Raw genomic sequence first — 18,005 nt, 5'->3', positions numbered from 1 at the left:
TGAACCAGAACAAGGCCTCCAGAGGAGTCGAGTGACGGATAATATGGCGGACCGTCAGACATGTGACGGACCACCAGATGGACCGTCAACACTTATCCAGAAACTACTTCTCAGGGGGACTTGGTGATGATCAAGGTAGTGGATCGCCAGACATGGGACGGACCACTAGATTGACCGTCAACGCTTATCCAGAACCTGGTATCCAGAGGAACTCCGTGATGGTCAAAGTGGTGGACTGTCAATCTTGGGACGGACCACCAGATTGACCGTCAGTTCTTATCCAGAAGCTGCCTTCCAAAAGGACTCCGCGACGGTAAAGATGGCAGACCGTCAGTCCATCGATGAACCGCCCGGTGGATCGTCAGATGTTATCCAGAAACTGCCATTCGGATGAATCGAGTGACGGAAAAGATGGTGGACGTCAGATATTTGACGGTCCATCATATGGACCGTCAAATAGGACGCGGTTTTTCATTTTTAAATTTTAAATTCTTTTTTTAGCTGGGACATATAAATACCAACTTTTAGGGTTAAGAATGCATCTTTTACCTTTTACAAGTTTTCTTTTCATCTATTGAACTTCTTCGTATCCAAGTACTTTGGGGAATTTTAGTATCAAACAACTGATCATTGAAGATTCAAGAACTGATTCTTAGGGTTCTTTGTAAGTAAACTTTCCATTTATTTATGAATAATACAAGAATGAATTATTTATCTTCTATGGAGTGTTGTGGCTAAATCTCATAACTAGGGTTATGGAATCCTTAATGTGAAATGCATCTATGGGTTGGGAATCAATTTAAGTTTCATAATTGAATAACATTGCATAAACCTTTCTTCAATTTCATGACTTTTATTGGTTGCAAACTTGAGGAGTAAGCCCTAGAACACCACTTGTCTGAGAGGAAAGTGTTTGTGGGGAAAAGAAGGTGTTTACATGAATTCTAAGGGCCTTAACCTTTAGAGTAATAGTTAATGCTCTAATAGGATTAGCTTATATGAGAATTAGGTTGAGAAAATAAGGCATCCTATGAGTTTGAGAAAATTATAGGATAATCTATCCATTTAGGTTGAGAAACTAATGGATACAAAATAGGATTCAACCTTTCTTGCAATTGTATTTGTTAAGTGGAACTCATAAATAATTCACAACCCAAATGATACTGGCATTTTGGTGATCATAACCTTGGTTTGATTAATCTCATAAAGTTACGAAATACGGAGAAAATCATTAGTTGAACTAATCTTGTTACAATTTATCATTTTACAAATTCAAGAAAAACCAAACCCCCATTTTGGTTAATAAACTCTGATCAATAGTCTAATAACAATTACAACACTTAGTAAGCACAATATTCCCTATGGGATTCGACACCCAACCGAGTTGGGTTCTATATTTGACAGCGACCGCTTACACTTTCTATTGCGAGTTGTAATTTGGGCATATCACTCCCTACTAAGAGTTTTTCCTTTCTAAGGTTGAACCCCAAACAACTTGTCAAAGGTGAAAGAATCCACATTATTAGGATCAGGAAAATAGTAATGTGTTTAATGTAAATAAAAGGGTACATTTTCAACTAATCAAAGATTCAGCCTTAGTGCAACACGTGAGGGTACATCATTATTGCCAATTCACCAATAATTAGCAGGGGGTTATGATATGTAATCTCTACTTGTAACTTAATGATTTTGCCAGAACTCATTCTTGGAGAATCAAGAAGACTTCAATTACAGCAGGGTCATATTTGATGAAAGACAAATGACCCATAACTGATGCCACTTAATTTGGTCTCCAGTAAAGCATTGCTTTCATGGATCCCACCACTACAAAAAGATACCCCTATAAAAAAGATATAGTAGAAGAAGAAAAGAAGGAAGGAAGTTTGCTAATAAAGAGGACTAATGGCTAGCTGGTAGGTTAACTGACTTAGTGAGAAAGCATTAAATTAAAAGTCTTGTTTTGGTAGTTTATAAGTAGTAGTAGTAATAGCTAATTCAAAATGCACATACTTTTCGTTCTTTTGTATGCATTCATAGGTTTATTTTTAAATTTTTTCTATACCTTCTCCTGAATACCTCAGTAGACAGCCTTTTGAATCAGAATATCTATCTGTTCATAAGAATAGAACTTCAAAAGCGTACTAGAGCATACAGAGAGATGCAACAGATAAACTCTGTCAACTCCAATTGTTGGGTTGACACTGTGAGGTTGAGATAATACTTTCTACGATATATTTGGCTATACTAGGTTGCAGTGCTTCAGATATCAATACAACCTCTGTAAAAGCATAATTCTTTGCCAACTTCAAACTTCGTTTTGAGTCGTACCTCGTTGCCTTCATCTTTACCAAAATTTAGACCATCTGTATAGCCTTCCGAGTAGCCTTCTTTGTAGTGAGTCTATGAGTGTCCTCTAGATTCAATGACGAGTCAAAAATGCCATCAACTATATTTACAGTCTGAGAACTCATAAGTACTTTTAGATGTTAAATACCACTTGACAGAAGGTGATGGAATCAAAATTTGACATGACTTTGTTTAAAACACTTCCATTTATAACACAACCTGATAATCCAATATATATTGGTTTAATAACCAAAGGCATTACTTTCTAAGCGATAGAAAAAGATATAGTAAATGCTCAGAAATTTCAAAGACTGACATAGCAGCACCAACGATATACCTAGTGTAATCCTACAAGTGGGATCTGGTGAGAGTAGTGTGTATATAGACCTTACCCCTACCTTGGGAGGTAGAGATTAATAGAACCTCGACTCAAGTAAAAGCATTACAACACTATTTGAAAAGAGCAGTAAATCAACAACATCTCATGTAATGCAGTTTTTAGTATCTATACAACACTACTTAATATAATGCAGTTTACTGTCAATGATGTTATCTTCTTTTGTAGAATTTTGTTTAACTATTTAGCTCTTTTTGTGAACATTTGGACAAGTAAATATCTACGTCGCTTAACTCTTTATATAGTCAAACATCTCTGTAGCGAAGTTTTTTGTTTGGATATTACTTACCTTCTACAGTTGGTGCAAGTCCCTTAGTTTTTAATGAAATAAATTGTTGGTTTTTCCTAATATGGCATAACAGTGAAACATAAATATGTTAATGTTCCTTTCCTTTTTTTTCAGTTGCAGTTTTCACGTGTGAACTCACTGTTTGTGCTGCTATACAGTCTTTCATTTAGTAGGTAACATTTTCATTGTGAATTCAAATTTGTACAGCTACTGTATATTTGTGATTCTATACTTGCTTTCATGTTACTAATATGTTAACTATATGTTGGCTTATATTAACCACTGTTAGAAAATCAATATTGTAATGTCAAATAAAAATAAACAAGCACATCCAAACTTTGAAAAAGCACATGAGAATAAAAAATCTAGACGCTGTGAATTATATAAAATAATGCAATCCCATAGAAAAGAAGTTTTACTAGCTAAAGCGCGAACAAGAAAAGCTGAACGTAGCTACTGATGATTTGGTGCTACTTCAATTAGGTTGATTGAGAAACAACCTCAATTAGAGCAAGGATCAACATCAAATAATACTAGCAAGGATCAACATCAAATAATACTGAACAGTATAACGATAACTTAACCATGACACAAACATCCACAAATTATGTCATGTTAAAATCTTTTCCGAAATGTAACTTTTGTCGGGCAACAACAACTCAAGCAACTACTTCACATGTCAGACATGCTTCAGAACTAAAAACTCTACCTCTAAAAAAGTTCCACAAGGTAATTTTCCTTTTCCAAAAATTGTTAATAGAAGTCAAATTAATACAATCTTATTTTTCCGATTTACCTCTTCTGACTTAATTTCATTTATCAGTGAAACATTTTTTGTTCTCTACTTTTGGATTACCGTTGGGAGCCATTTTTTGCTGCATCCTAAAGCATACATCTAATGATGTAATGTATCATGTATATACTAAAGATGACTACTCTTTCCATTCTCATGCATTGGTGCGTATCCATAACTTTGTGATATTGAAAAGTTTCAAATTTAAATCGACTTTTTATTTTGTTGGAGCATCGATTTGTTAAACATGCCTCTGTTGGGATTAATTTGTGATACAATTTGAATGACTACTAGTGATGAAATGGAACTGATAGTTCTAAAACATTAATAGAAATACATTGCAGTGGTTATTCAAGTGTTTTTCTCTCTATCTTCTTTATATATGATATGTCTGGAAAGCTTTCTCAGTCTTCCTATCATAGCTATCATTTTCAGTAAGACTTTGAACATCTACCTGAAATTTATAGAGTAATAAACATAGAAAGATGCAATTCATTTGTTGTGGAGGTACAGAAAGGATGATTTATTGTTCATTTTTCTTAGCTTTTCCTGGATGTTTATAAGGTCGGTGCTGTTTTCTTTCCTCTTTTCTTATGTAGTGAGTTTTCATTATTTAGTGCCACTTCTGTTGCTATCTGTTATTGAATGATAGGATCTATGAGTCGTGAGATTTTACAGAGGGTTGATTCGCATTATAAATTGTAAGTGATTTGTCCCATGTTTTTACAAACCTATGAATATGATTGAGATTCCTAAAAGCTTATATTTACGTATTAAGCCTGTTGAGTCATATGCATTTTCTTGATTATAAAAGAGGTGCTGGTCAGTAGTGTTGATAATATAGTGTAGAAGTTTCAAAAGATTTTTAGGTAATATTCAAGGATGGAAGAATTTAAAGCCTTTTAAATTATCACCATTGGTTGAAGGAATGTGCTCACCTTATGAGCTAACTTATATGGTTGAGTTAACCCAAATTCTATTTCCTAATTATGGTATCAGATCCAAACTCATTCTTGTTATTTGTGTTTTCCAGTACTATAAAATTTATTTTGTTCGTGACTTTTGGCCGAAAATTCCTACTGGACTTACAAAAGCTACCTCCATAAAGACTATTGTAACAAAATCTGTTATCCATCTTCCTTTCATCCCATATTTAATCTTGATTACATCTTTCCACCTAGCCTCTCCTTTTGCAAATCATCATAATCATTTCACCAGTAAACTTTGATTCTGCATATGATAGTTATTGATATGATTGGATGAATTGGTTAGTATGATATTTTAATGAAAGTAGATAAAGTTTTCAAATGCTTCAAATGAGTAAGGTATATGCAACAACTCCTTTCTGTGGAATTGATCAACTGATGGCCAGTATTTGTTATTATTTTTCCTAAATTTCTTGCAATGTTCATCATAAACTTCTAATAATTAGCTTGTATTCTTTCATGCAACAGGTATCAATCATACATTTACAGAGCCCAACCTAAGGATGCATCAACTGTTTTTTGTACCTATATAAATTATATATACAGTACCGTTTTGCAAGACATGGCTCCTTAATGTTCACATATATATATATATGTATATATATGTATGTGTGTATGTATATATCTATAATCTATATCTATAATTTATATCTATAATCTATAATATATTAAAAGGGTGAAGACCCTTAGAAAAATGATTTGAACTTTTTGCCCTTCATTAAAAGTCTTCGTTTTATACCAAATAGTCTTTTCACCTATCCTTATTATTTTAGTAATATTAAATATTTACTATATTACAAAAAAAAAAAAATCTTTACAAAAATAGAATTCCTTTTCCACCATCTAAAGAAAACTTACCATTCCTAATTAAAAAAGGACAATTCAAAAAATCCAAATAGAATATTCATTTATTTTAATAAACTATAAATATAGGAAGTCCATAATTTACCAAAATCTATCACTACGTGTAGGAAGTCCATAATTTGATTCAAACATTATGGTTTGTGTAGTCCAAGTCAAAAACAAACATTAAAATTTTTCTTTAAATTAGATACATATATGAAAACTTTACAATGATAAAAGTAAGAACTCTTGTGGTTATAAACTTATTTGTTGTCATTGCAGTTGACGTGAACCTTTTTTTTTTTAGAATAATAGAATTGTTAAATTTTGCTTTTGTCTATTCGAAATCGTGGTAGTTTATATTTATCTAGAATTATTTGTTGCGGAGAATTCATGGATTGTGGTGATTTTTTCTTTCGGCAACAATTGATGATTTATTGAAGTTGCTACTAATCTCCGACATTATGATTGATGAGTAATATATATACCATTGATTATATTATATTCATTTATCTAAATCTAAAATTTTATATAATTAAACTCAATGACTTAAATTTTCAATAACCGTCAATTATTACGCATAATAGAATTAAACTTAAATTTAATTTTGAGATCACATTATTTTTCAAATTAGCTAAAGCTCAAAGGAAAAGAAATTAATGATTTTTGTGTTTTGTGTCAATAATGAATTATGATCTCAAGAATGTCATTCAAAATTTGTTCAAATCAAAGAGACTATGATTTGGTAGACAATCTTTCTTTTTTAATAGTCATACTTTATTTTTCTTTATTTCTATCCTTTTAATTATAAATTAAATAAATCTACAGTATAATTGCTACTTGAGTAAACCAACATTTAATTAGGTTTAATCCATGTAATTATTATCATATTATTTAATTTAAATTTAGAGGTGGTAGATGAATGTTGATTGGCTTTAAAAAATTTTGTTTGTAAAGTTTAAGTTTAATTGTATTGTTTTGATATCTCTTTTATTGTATTATTTTATTGTAGTTTACAGGTGGTATATAAATGTCGGTTAGTTAGGTTTAATTGTATTGCTTTGATATCTCTACTTTGAGAATTTTTGTATGTAAAGATTAGGTTTAATTGCATTATTTTGGTATCTCTATTATCATCTTATATACTTATAGGTGGTAGATGAGTGTCGGATAACTTTGAGGAATTATTTGTGTAAAGGTAGATTTAATTGTATTGTTTTGATGTCTCATCATATTATTTTGTTGCAGTTTATAGATAGTAGATGAATGTCGGTCGGCTTTAAGAATTTTTTTTTGGTAAAGGTTAGATTTAGTTTAGTAAATTCTCCATCTTTACATATTCAAAAGATGTGGAATTTAATTATTTTATTCATCTTTATTATTTAAACAATTATCCTATTTAGTGTAATATTTAAACTTATTAAAGTGAGGTACACGTGCGAGGCGCGTACAACTAAACTATAATATATATAAATGTGTGTGCTACAAGCTTGTGATCCCCTGAGCTCAATCGTACCAATGAAAACATTCTACTGCTTAAACTTCCTACTCCAAAATAAATTCTACAACTTAAAAATTACAATCCACATGTTTTATTGTTACGCCCGTGCTGACACGGGCCCTGCACTTCTAGTTTATATTAATGGATAGATTGAGGGATTGAGACAATTGAGTCATCATTTGTATTTAAGTAGAAATATAATTGATCTTTTTGATGATGCAATTATTAAGGGTGTGGTTTAATGCATAATATTGGAGGTCAAGAAACATAAGATTTTTAATTTAAATTTCAGCAACGATAAAAATATCATTCTTTCTATCTCTCCTAGTTTGGCAGACAAAATCACCCATTGTCTGTTACTGGTGGAAGATAACAGATATCTCTTGAAGCCTTAATTAGTGAATAAAGTCACCTGATATCTATTATTATCTCTTAAAATCAGTTGAGGTACGTCCACGCTAATCTGAACATCACAATTATTAAGCAAAACAAAAAAGTTACACACAAACTTTACTCTTTAAAGTAAAAATCTTTCACATAAATTTAAATTAATCAAATCTCAAAACAAATATATGACACTTACGGGCATATATACTACACTAGAATAGAATAGTTAATAGTTTTATCGTGATAACCTTCATGTTCTTGCACGAATTGAAGAATAATCTAGAAGTTCTACCCGATCTTTCCCATTTTCCAAAATCATCCCAATACGTAGTACCAAAGTCCAAACACGTCGTATCCATTTTCCGATCTAAATATGGATGCCACTTCTTAAAAGAAATAATTAAAAATAAAATTTATATATTAAATTATATTAAAAAAAACTATATATTAGAACACTTTTCGTAGTCTATTGAAACTAAAAGATTCGTCTGCTGTCCAAATTATAAAGATAATAATGTCAATTTTATATAAGAGAAGGAAAAAAAATGCATAACAAAGCTAAAATCTTTAAGAGGATAGCTATACAAATTGTATCATCTTAACAATATTCAACTGAATGTAAATTTTACCTAATTAAGCAGTTTTGTATGTGACTTACATTTACCTATTGACTTAGGACAGCAATTAAATTTATTTGAGTTTAACAAGGACACACGTAAATTATGATGATCGAATAAATATATTTTTAATTTGATGCTCAACTTACTTGTTAGTGAATATAATCAAAGCAATAAGTAGGAATAATAGACAATAAAAGAGATAGAATATAATGAATATTCTTATTAGGTTGCTTCCTACGTACTTCTTTAACAATGACATCAGAATGTTGGTTTCGAAATTGAGAGGAGTATGCGGAAGTTTAAAGTTAGTAAATTAAGATAGTGATAATTCAGATGACAAATAAAAATATAATAAAATATAATATTATTAATATAATTTGGTCAATTGGCCTACACAAGAAAACTAATATTAAAAAAATATAAAACTGTTGGGAGAAAATCTCCGACTCTTTAAGAAAAAGTTTGCCAAATATGAAAAAGTTTTATATTTTTCTTTAAAAAAAATTAAAATAATTATGGTATTATTTTTATTTTCCTTCCATAGAAAAAGTAAAACTTAAATTTGATAAGAAAATGAGGGCAAAAATCCTAACACAGAAAGCGAGAGTTCGAGAGCTTGAGTTATAATTCAAAGGATAGTAAAGTTCTTGTAAAAATTAGATGCGATATGAATGAAAGAGATATATTTGTAACCTAATCGTTTTGCATCTGTTCCACCTCTCTCATAAATGAGCATTATCATTGTGGCGGAGTCAGAATTTTTATTGAAGGATTCAGAAGTAAATATATGGACTAGTCGAAGGGGGTTCAATTAAAAATAGTATATATATAAAATATTTTTGACTACATAAAAATAATATAATTTTTTGTAGAATGGGATTCAGATGAACCCCTAGATCAAAGGTGGCTCCACCACTGATCACACGTCACCTTATGATACGCTTGGCAGTCAAAATACGATTTGAACCGTACACTTTAACCTTACCTAATTGTTTAACAATAAAGTTATTATTAAGAAAATTGAGTGCAAAGTATACACGTAATCTTTAATTTGATGTGCTCTTGGCACCGAAAGTAAATTACAAAAACAGAAAGTATTACTAAATGTAATAAAGAAACAAATAAAAGATTACAATGGCAGTAGATTAGGAGTAAACCTAACTGCTTCTGATTTATTTCTCAACTGTTTTATGTGTTAATTAATTAATTAAAGTAGTTTGATTAATGCTTTATACTTGATTAACTTCTAATGAAGTGACAAATAAGTGACCATGTGTACTTATTATGTCCAATTAATATAAAAAGAAATTCTATCAACTTTTTATAGACGTGAACGATAAGTTGCCCCTGATTAAGACACTAATGACAAGGATTATCACTAGCTAATTAACACTTTCAATTTAGCATATTAAAGCGTAAATATTAGGTGGGGAATACTAAAGTTTTAATTTCTAAATTAGAATAGTAATTGAAAGCTACCTATGACAATAATTCATTGGGCGTGTGTTTGAAACGAGCAAAGTCATTCTTCAAGAAAGTCCTTTTCATTAAAATGTTATTTTCTAATGTTTCATTGATTGAAATATTTGTTTATAGAAATGAAAAAAATAATCTCTCTCTCACCTATGGACAAACATCATTTCTTACAATTTTCTTCACTTTTAATCTCATATCACTTGCTCCAACCAATATTTACGACAATTTTATCAATCTTTGGTCTTATATGATTTGTTGAATCTATTATTAATCTTTAATTTATATTATAATTTTTTAAAAATATTTTTCACTCATCAACGAAAGGAGAGCATTTTCCATGAAAGTGGATTTGGTCATATCAAACACACATAAATTTACTTTGGGAAATAGTTCATTTGCTTGGAAGTTTTTACAAGTATTATTGGAATGTCTTTATTTTGAAAATGACTTTCAATAATCATCATATTTTGAATAGGAAAATGACTTTGTAGGTTTTCTGTAGATTCTACGACTAAATTTTGCATATTTTTTATTTTTTAAAAAGAACTGATAAGAATGAAACTTTTTGTCACTCAATTTTCACTTTTGCAAACTTTTGGAACCTTGTCAAATGACATATATTGAATAAATTTCAATATCATCCATGCACGTATGAAGAACTCAATAGTAATTCATCAATTGGATTGGTTAAAAAAGTTGCCATATGAATTTTGTTAAACTTTTGGATGTTGATATTATCCTATACCCTTACATGTAATTTTGGTATATTTTTTTTTTCCTATTTAATGTTCGATATTCGCATTAAAATTCAATTAAATTGGAACTGTGATCGTATTCACCTTTCTTTTTGAGAGCAGCTGACTGAATTGTAATTAAGCTATTTTGTAAATACAGATTTGGTGGTTATAAGTAAAACTTTTCTTAATTACAAAAGAAGAAAATATTGGCATTTTTGGTTATTTTCTTTAAGCACGTTTGCTTATTTATTTATGGTAAAAGTCTCTTGAGGATAGTATATATGCTCTTATGCATGGTTAATGCATGGTCGACCATATGTTTAGTAAATAATAGAATGGATCGATACCTTTATGCTTTTTGTATTCTATTGCACTTTTTTATCTGTCTTTGAATGTTTTAACAGTCCATTACAAAAATATTTACGACATTTGCTATAAAGAGTCTAGATATTTTCAGTTTATGAAGGATGCGATCTTAAATAGAAAGATATTTAGATGTTAACTACTAGAGTAAAAGGTTAGTACTTAGTAGGTAGTGAAATGTCGTTATTTAGTTTCTTTGTCAATATTGTTATTATCACACTCCTACTATCTTACTCTTCGATTCTAGTTTACATGTCTCCTTAATTTGCTTCGATTGATTATCATATAGATTGTTTTACATATTTGATTTTTTGATATGTTTTTCTTAAATTGAAGATCTATCGGAAATAGCTTTTTTATTATTTTTTTCACAAAGTAGAATAAGATTGTCTATACACCACCCTACTCAAACCCCCTTGTGAGATTACATTGGCTAGATTATTGATATTTGACTAAATTACTTATATTTAATTCTTCCTTAAATAAGTAATTACTCCTCCCTCCCAAGGTAGTTGTCACCTTTCTTAAAAATTAATTTGACTAATCTTCAAATTAGATTAAATTAGTTTCCTATATTAAAATCAAAAAAGAAAAAGCTCTGTATTACCAAAAATTTCTTCATTCTCTTCTAAGTTACATAAATTAATGACTGCAAATTTACAGTGCATTCTCAACATTAAATACTGCCAGATTGAAAAAAAAAACATGATATGTTTAATTTATTTGTACGTTGCTAGACATATTTCGATACAGCTTGGAAATATTTGATATGTTGGTTGTTAAGTTTTATAATACAACTTCCTTGAAATCAATAACCTAACGTATTAAATTTTTAAGACGCGTAGAAATATATATCTTGCAACGTACAATTTTTATTTATTTTTTAAATAGGATGGATTGAAGGGAGAATATACTTTGATACTACTTCCTCCGTTTCACTTTATTTTGTGTCTTGACACATCCATTAAGCAAAGTTTAGTTAGATGTGTAGTTTACTAAATTAATTTTATTAAAAATGTTTGAAAATCTAAATTTGACTATTTTTACTTGATTTAGTTAAAGAGAAAATATAACAATATTCCCTTGATTTCATCACTTGACCAGGTAAATTGAAATAAATATTTTTAGCATAGGAGTCAAGTAAAACGGAACAAGAGGAGTATTTAATTCACAATTAAAAAACATTGGGTGTATTTAATTCACAATTGTCTTTTAAAGTTTTTTGTACGTTCATTAGGAGAAAAAACATTAAGTATAAGTGCCCTTAGTTATTTTTTTATTCGGAAATTTTACAATTGAAAAATGAGTATGATTAATCACTTTTTATCCTCCATGCCGGTCAATTAATTATATTTTGATTTCCCAAAATGATGCTTAATTCAATACATTTTGGCGTCATCCCTATACTTTTTTAAAATTTAATTACCCATTTTCAGGAATTAATAGGTCTTTCGATTAAGACGAAAATGGCTAAATGATCATATTTTCAGTCATGTTTACATATAACGCCCACTAACTCTATGTAATCACCAAACATGTTGAAAAGAAGAGAAAATATATTAAGTTGCTGCATTTTTATTATTCACAAACGGAATATATATATAAACTTGTTACAAATCAATTAGTCCATCTTTTAGGCAGGAAATCATGATCCCAATTAATGGAATTTAATCTACAACTATGAAAAATAAATATACAAGAATAAATGTACAAGATATGTAATATCTTAACACTATGAAAAACAAATATATAAGAATAAAGTACAAGATATGTAATATCTCAACACTCCCCCTCAAGTTGGAGAGTAGATATCATAAAATCCCAACTTGTCGCGCAAAGTCAGAAATTGATCTTTTCCCAAAGCCTTTGTAAAGATGTCGGCTAATTGAAAGCGTGTGGGAACATACGAAAGACTTATCATCTTTGCTTGCAGCTTCTCTCGAACTATGTGACAATCTATTTCAATATGTTTGGTTTGCTTATGAAAGACTAGGTTTGCCGCAATATGTAAGGCAACTTGATTGTCACAAAATAATTTTGCAGGAGTTACATGTGAGATCTTTAAGTCTTGAAGTATATAGCATAATCATGTGAGCTCCAAACAAGTGTTCGCCATAGTTCGATACTCTGCCTCTGCTGATGATCTAGAAACAACTAATTGTTTCTTTGATTTCCACGAGATATGTGAATTTCCAAGAAAAATGCAGTATCTTGTGACAGACCTTTTTGTGCTTCGACAACTACCCCAATCTGAATCACAAAAGGCCTTTAAAATAAGATTGTTTGGGAAAGGAAATAATAAACTTTAACCCGGAGTACCCTTGATGTATTTGAGAACTCGCATAGCAGCATCCCAATGAGGTTTTCTAGGCTCATGCATGAATTGACTGATTGTTTGAACAGAGTAAACAATGTCAGGCCTTGTGACAGTGAGATAAATCAATCTTCCAACTAATCTTCTGTATTTAGTTGGATCATTAAGTGAAATTCCATCTGTAGAAGTTAGCTTTAAATTTTGTTCCATTGGAAACTTTTCAGGCCTTGCTCCTAGGATTCCTGAATCTTGCAAAATATCCATTACATATTTTCTCTGAGACATAAAGATCGTTTTCTTTGAACGAGAAAATTCAATGCCTAGAAAATATTTCAAATCCCCAATATCTTTAATGTGGAAGCGTTTGAGAAAAAACCTTTTGATGTGTTCAATTTCTTGAAAATCATTTCCTGTGAGAAGTATGTTATCAACATAGATAAGGATCACTGTAAATGATATACCTTTTGCCTTGGTGAAAATTGAACGATCAGTCTTTGATTGTTGAAAACCCGCTTTATGAATAGCCTCTGAAAATGTAAGAAACCAATTTCTGGATGCTTGTTTAAGGCCATAAAGGGACTTGTGAAGCCGGCATACGGTGTTCTACCCCTGGCGACGAAGACCTGGTGGAGGTTCCATACACACCTCTCCATGTAGAGATCCATGAAGGAAAACATTTTGGACATTCAATTGATAGGCAAACCAATTTCTAGCAGAAATAACTGTAAGAAGGCAACGAAGTGTTGTGATTTTTGTTGTAGGAGAAAAAGTTTCTTGATAATCAATTCCCTCAATATGAATATATCCCTTTGCAATAAGATGGGCCTTATAACGCTCAATCGTTCCATCCGATTTGTATTTTATTTTATAAACCCATTTACATCCAATGGGTTTCTGACCAACAGGGAGTGGAACTAAGCTCTAAGTCTTATTTTGTTTTAATGTTTCTAATTGTGCATTCAAGGGTTCCTGCCAATGTGGATCAAGAATAGCCTGAGCATATGAAACAGGCTCTGTGTGACCTGTAATGTTAGCTAAAAAAGTACAATGTGCTAAAGATATACGAGAGTAAGAAAGAAAATGAGAGAGAAGATATCGAGTACCTATTTTTTGCACTTGACACAGTAGAAGAATGATTAGCTTGAGTTGGTAATATGTAGTCTTTATGCCATTCGGTAATTTTTCTTGGATGAGTAAATTGCCTTAAAAGAGGAGATGAAGGAACTACAACATCCGAAGTGACTGAAATAGGTTCAAGAGAGTCATTTGATGTTGGGTTTTGAACAAGTTGGTTGGATTCATCTGAAGTGGATGGACTATCATCTGCTAAAATTTTAGATTGGGTAGGATTGTTAGAAACATCCTCTGTAATTATGAGTTCATGAGATTCTACTCTCTCATTGGGTTGAGGCTGAGAAGATGGGTCCTATTTTATAAAAGACGATGGAGAAGACAAATCATCAATTATACTAGAAGAGGATTGTGGTGGCAATAATGTCGAAGTTGGTGTAACTGGACTAAATGGAAAGATAGTTTCGAAAAATTTGACACCACGACTTACAAAAAATTGTTTTATTTCCAGGTCATAAAGTTTGTAACCTTTTTGACCAGTAGGATAACCAACAAAGACACAATGTTTAGCTCGGAAATAAAGTTTATGTTTATGTTGGACAACAGTAGCATAGCACAAACAACCAAAAACTTTTAGATGACTAAGTGATGATGATTTGTGATATAACAACTCATAAGGTGACTTAGAATGTAACAACGGGGTTGGTAATCAGTTAATAATATAGATAACAGTCAAAACATATTTACCCCAAAAGGTAATTGGCATGTGAGACTGAAAACGTAAAGCTCGTGCAATATTTAAAATATGACGATGCTTGCATTCAACTACTCCATTTTGTTGTGGAGTTGAAACACAAGTTCTTTGATATTCGATTTCATGAGTGAAAAAGGAATTTCATTGCTTCAAATTCTTTGTTATTGTCTGTCCTAATTTTTTTAACTGAAGCATGAAATTGATTTTTGGTAAATGATATAAAAGATTACAAAAGATGAGAAGTTTCAGACTTGTATTTCATGAGAAATAACCAGGTACATCTTGTAAAATCATCTACGATAGTAAGAAAAAAATGAGTCCTGAATCTGTAGGTATTCGATGAGGACCCCAAACATCACAATGTAACAAGTCAAATGGGGGCAAGAGTAGATATATTACTTAATGAAAATGAAAGTCGTGTCTGTTTAGCTAAAGGACAAACATCACAATTATTATCAAAAGAAATACTACGAGAAGGTAATAATGGAGCAATTAATCTGAGGCGAGAAGATGATGGGTGGCCTAGACGCATGTGCCATAAATCTTTTGGTTGTGAAACTTGATGAGAAATGGGTGGTTATTGCATTGATGATATGTAATAGAGATCACCATGATGTTTACCCGAGCCAATCATCTTTCCTGTAGCCAAGTCCTGTAGTACAAAAAACATAGGGAAACAAAAGGGCACAACAATTTAGATCATTGGTAAGTTTGCTAACAGACATTAAATTTAAACGGAAAGAGGGAACATGTAAAACATCGTTTAAAGTGATGTCTGAGTTGAATGGAATTATGCCAGTAGAATGAATTGATACTGGCGACCCATTAGGTAAATTGACAATAGGTATTGGCGGGGATTTTGTTTGAGTGAACAATGTGGAATTAGAAGTAATGTGATCAATAGCTCCTCTATCTAAGATCCATGGCCTAGAGAATGCAGAATTAATTGAAACATTATGAAAAAGAGATAAACCTGTTGCATTTGCATAAGTGTCACTATTACCGACAGAGTTATTATTTTGAGACAACAAGCTTACTGCATGAGCAATTTGTTGAAGCTGTTTAGAGAAAAATCTATGTGAACCATTGGCATCTTGTGAGAGAACCTCCTTCTTAGATTGAAAAGATTCTGCTAAATTAGCAATATGAGAAGGATTGCCCTGAGATCCACGTTGTTGTCGATTGTTTTGGCTTCCTGAGTTGTTGAGTGCCCAAGTGCCATTTTTAAACCTGCATCTATTCTCTATATGACCTTTTCTATTGCAATGTTTGCAATGAAATTTCAAAGTACGGTAGTTCTCAATTGCATGGCCTTCTCGATTGCAATACTCACAATGTTGCTTATCCTTGGGTTTGTTGAAAAAATTATTAGAGCGTCTTTAAAGTGCAGCTGGGATGGAGAAACTTTCTGTTGATTCTGGCGTCATTTGTCTCTGTGTTTCCTCTTGAATAATAAGAGAATACACTTGGTGTACATTAGGCAACGGAGACATCATGAGAATATTTGATCGAACAACATTATAGACATCATTTAGACCTATAAGAAATTGCATTAGACGTTCTTCTTCAATTTGATAAGTGTGTGCTTTGATTTGGTTGCACGTGGGAAGTACCCAAAATGTGTCTAATTCATCCCAAAGACCTTTGAATTTTGTAAAATAGGAAGAAACATCCATATTACCTTGAGAGAGTGAAGACAATGATTTTTGAATTTGATATATTGCTGGTGTATTCTTTTGTGAAAATTGATCTTTAAGATCTTGCCATACCTGGTGAGCAGTCTTGGCATGGATGACTCCTTTGGCTAGATCAGGTTCTACAGAATGGGCAAGCCATGATAAAATCATACTGTTGCACTGATTCCACAGAGCATAATCTGCAGGCTTATTAGTTTCCGATGGTGGTTCGATTGATCCATCAATAAAAGATAACTTATTTTTTACCGTGAGAGCATGAATTATGGATTTGCTCCAGGATGAATAATTGATCCCATTCAATTTGATTGGAACAAGCATGTGGCTGGGATGATCTGAATGTTGAAGAAAACATGAATTTGATGAATCCATATTGTGACTCTTATTGCTAGTATTTGGAATTTTAAAATGGTCAAGCTCTGATGCCATATTGAAAAGGAGAGAAAATATCTTAAGTTGCTGTGTTTTTATTATTCATAAACTGAATATATATACAAACTTGTTACAAATCAATTAGCCCATCTTTTAGGAAGGAAATCATGATCCCAATTAGTGGGATTTAATCTACAACTATGGAAAATAAATATACAAGAATAAATGTACAAGATATGTAATATCTTAACACTATGGAAAACAAATATATAAAAATAAAGTACAAGATATGTAATATCTCAACAACAAGAAAAATTTATTATTTATGTATTGAAGGGAGGTGGTTAGACATGGCATAGAATACTTACAACTTACTGAGGATATGACTCTAGATAGGAGGGTATGGAGAGAGCGAATTAAGGTAAAAGGTTAGTGAGAGTGGGTGAGTCATAGCCTACAGGTAGTTGTGCTTTGAGGTGACCTTGCTAGTAGTTGTAGAACTTTGCACATAGGGTGGAGTCTCTAGCTAAGAGGGTTGGGAGGGAGGGGGGTGGCTTACGGTTTTTGTAGTTTATAACACTGCTTTGTGGATGTCGTATATTTTCTGTTATTTTACCTTGTTTTGTGTCTTATTACAACTGTATTTACTATCCTTTTGTCTTGAGTCGGGAATCTATCGGAAACATCTCTACTTTTTTGGAGGTAGTGGTATGGACTGCGTATATTTTATCCTTTCCAAAACCCACTAGGTGGGAATACACTGAATACGTTGTTGTTGTATTTTATCCTTGTCATAAACAAATTCATAATAAATAAATTTTTTATTTCAGTTATTTGATCTCTATGCTCGAGCCGAGGGTCTATCGGAAACAACTTCTCTACTTCCTCGGAGGTAGTGGTATGAACTGCATACATTTTACCCTCCCCAGACCTCACTTTGTGGGAATATACTGGGTCTATTATTGTTGTTGTTTGATCTCTATGCTTTTTTGTTCGTCTCTTTTAGCAAATCAAAGAGAGGGTTTTTTTTTCAATATTATTTTTAATCATAAAGTAATTAAA

The sequence above is a fragment of the Capsicum annuum genome, unplaced genomic scaffold (assembly GCF_002878395.1).
Source record: "Capsicum annuum cultivar UCD-10X-F1 unplaced genomic scaffold, UCD10Xv1.1 ctg3001, whole genome shotgun sequence".
Lineage (NCBI taxonomy): Eukaryota > Viridiplantae > Streptophyta > Magnoliopsida > Solanales > Solanaceae > Capsicum > Capsicum annuum.
This window is presented reverse-complemented; position numbering follows the sequence as displayed.